Source organism: Odocoileus virginianus, unplaced genomic scaffold (genome assembly GCF_023699985.2).
Source record: "Odocoileus virginianus isolate 20LAN1187 ecotype Illinois unplaced genomic scaffold, Ovbor_1.2 Unplaced_Contig_231, whole genome shotgun sequence".
In the NCBI taxonomy this organism is placed as follows: domain Eukaryota; kingdom Metazoa; phylum Chordata; class Mammalia; order Artiodactyla; family Cervidae; genus Odocoileus; species Odocoileus virginianus.
The window spans coordinates 3624-6671 of NW_027224548.1; the positions used below are offsets into that span (position 1 = coordinate 3624).

Genomic DNA, 3048 nt, shown 5'->3' on the forward strand with positions numbered 1-3048 from the left:
TTGAGAAGACAGAGGGGCCACAAGAGGAACCCCATCAGCCCTGGGAAGAAGACACCAAGGCCAGGACAGCGGGACCTACAGGGGCTGGGGAGAGGTGGCTGAGTATGGGAGCCAGGATGTCACCTCTCTGAGCAAGGGATCCCATAGCCATGGGTTTAAATCCTGGTCCTGCCAGTTGCTATCCTGTGATGTTGAGGAGTCACTTGTCCTCTCTGAGCCTCAGTTTCATAATCTGTCCGGTGGGGACAAGAGTGGTGTCTCCTGGCAGAAGGGTGCTGTCATGAAGTCATGAGGTCAGGTGTGCTGGTGAAGGCAGCCCTCCATCATGGTGGTGGTGTTAGCAGAAGCAGAGTGCGGCTGTCGCTGTGTGACTCAGGTCACTTTCTTGCCCATCGTGGGCCTCACTGTTCCCATTCATAAGACAATAAGTGGCAGCTGGATAATCCCGAAAGTCCCTTCCACCTTTCCAGTGGAGATCCAGTTCTCCACTGCCCTGATTGCCCGTCCCTCGCCATCCCTGAAATCCTAAAGGAAGGAATGCCATGGGCCACGCAGGAGGTGCAGATATGGCCTTTCATTGCTGGGGCTGGAGGGTGCTGCGTGCAGGGTGTCCTGACTGCGGGGAGGGCTCTCTGAGAGTGCCCTTGACTGGGCTCAGTTGTCCCTCCTGATGGATGCTGGCAGTGCCAACTGTGCCAGAGGGAGACGGTTCAGATATTCAGTCAAGGTTCAACCTGGAAGGAGACCTGGTGTGAGTCACAGAGCCGCCAGGGCCCTTACCGGCTCCTGCGTTCACTAGGCACGGCTGCAGGAGTGCTTCACCCCGAACCCTGCGGCTCTGAGGCTTGGGGAGGGACTGGCACCTGTGGTTTGGGGTCTTTCTCTGGCACCTGGCACTGACCCCTCCTCATCCCCTCACCCTCCCACCCCCTCACCTTAGCAACAATGGCCGATGTGAAAAGACTGATCAGGGCCCAGAGGAGCCAGGGTTCAGGGCTCAGTGTATGATCAGGATCAGGGATCAGACTGAGATGCAGGTCAGGTTCTAAATGTGACCAGCGTCAAGGCTCAGTCAACGACTGGAGTCAAAGCTCAGCCTGACTGTTCCAGGCTCAGTCAGGGAGCAGAATCAAGTGCCGTCTGGGTGTGTGATTAAGGGTCAGGACTCGGTCCATGACCAAGATCAGGGCTCAGTCTTCCACTAGAGAAAGAAGAGAAGCCAAGCTTGTTTCCGCTTCTCCATGGGCCCCTGTGGGGAATCTCATCCTCCCTCATCCCATGGCCCCGAGCCCAGTCCTCACCAGCAGGCGGGCATCGCAGCAGTTTTCCTCATCTGTGCCCTTCACGGTTCCTGTTGGGCTTCCCAAAGTTCACCTGAAAGAAGAAATCAGTAGCAGTTTTCAGCCTCCAGCTCTGGAGAGCTGAATAGAAATCAGACACCAGTGGTTCCCAGCATCCAGACGGTCAGACTGACAGGCATGGGACCACTCACATGTCACTCCTTGTCTCTGAGCCTCAGTTAGATGACCTGCAAAATGGGCATGATGACACTGCCCACCCCCACAGGATTGTTGCAGGGGTCCAGTGAAGTGGTGAACAGGAAGCACAGAACGATCACCCAAGAACTGGGCCTGTGGCTGTTTTCTAGAAGGACTGCATTCAGGACCCTGACCTGTCACTCACCCCATTTCTGTTGCCCCACAGCCCCAGCAACCTCAGTCCTGCCAGAGACCCATGTCGAGGAAAGCCCCCAGAGGCTGGAGGTAAACCCATAGCTCCTCATAAGAGGGGAAAGGGAAGGGATGGTGTTTATCATCAATGCCTACTGGATATTAGGCTTTTTCTGCTTTTTCTTTAAATCCATTCCTCACCTCAGCCATGTTTACAATCTCCTTTCACCCAGGATGAACCCGAGTCTCAGAGAGGTGGAGCCAGTTGACCCCCACCCCATAGATGTTAAGTAGCAGATCCAGGATTTGAACCCAGATCTGGCCTGTCCTCTTTCTCACATCATTCTGGGCAGCAGGTTCTACCGGTTTGACAAAGGAGGGCAGCAGAAGTTCTCAGGGGCCCACAGAGGCCATCAGTCCATGGGGACTCTTCTATAGCCTGCAGACGTACTCAGGACGAAGGGTCCTCAGCTTCTCCAGGGTCCCCTGATCAGACCTGCCAGCGCTGCAGGCATAGAGCAGTGTGTGCCCCCTGTGAGGCTGAAGAGGGAGCCCCCTCCCTGTCTCCCCAGACTGTGACTTACAGATGCGGTTCTTAACATTATCAGCATCCAGGCTTTCAGGGAGGCTGCGGATTACTGGGCACACCTGAGGGTGACAAGGAGGGAAAGAGAGACACAGAGGAATGGGGAGAGGGAAGGAAGGAAAGAGGTCGGGAGGTGAGGAGAGAGAGGAGAGACAGAGAAGGAAGAGGACTGATTATTATCTCCTGTGAGCACCCTTCCCCCCACCCAGAGATGCTCAGTACTGGGGCTTTACAACATCTGACCCTTAGGATTCTAGAACCGTGGCAAGTTAGAAGACCCAAATCTGAGAGCCAGAAGTCACTAGAATCCTAAAACCTCAGAATATTAGAATCCTAGAACCTTAAAGAATCTAGACTTTTAACATTCCAGAACCCTATGCCCTTAGAAACCTTGACCTCTGGACTCAGAAACTTTATAGAATTAAATGGGGCCCTGGGAACTATAGAGAAGTGGTTTTGTATTTTTCACAATTTTATGTACTTACAATTCCCTGAGGCTGTTAAAATGTGAATTATTGAGCAGCAGGTCTGGGGTAGGACCTGAGAGTCTGCATTTCTAAACAGTGTCCATGGTAGGTCCGTGCTGCTGGTCTGAGGGGAACACGCTTTGATCATGACTCAAGTTCAGTAAATCACAGAACAACATGGAGGATTTTTTTTTTTAAATAAAGCCAGATTCCCAGCCCCTTCCAGAGTGACTATTATAGAATCCTTGGAATTTTGGGCACATGGTACATATGGTATTTTTATATGATACACATGAACCTGATCTACGGTATGTATGCTTTTTGT

The 3048-nt window shown here is 52.7% G+C and overlaps 1 long non-coding RNA gene across 1 annotated transcript; it reads right to left on the reverse strand.

Annotated features, from left to right (window-relative positions):
* Positions 1–559: 559 nt before the first annotated feature.
* Positions 560–1376, reverse strand: LOC139034289 (uncharacterized). Its single transcript, XR_011486692.1, has 2 exons — positions 1302–1376; positions 560–734 (listed from the first exon to the last, which is right to left on the reverse strand). It is a non-coding gene; the product is annotated as an uncharacterized lncRNA (long non-coding RNA).
* Between the last annotated feature and the right edge of the window lie 1672 nt (positions 1377–3048).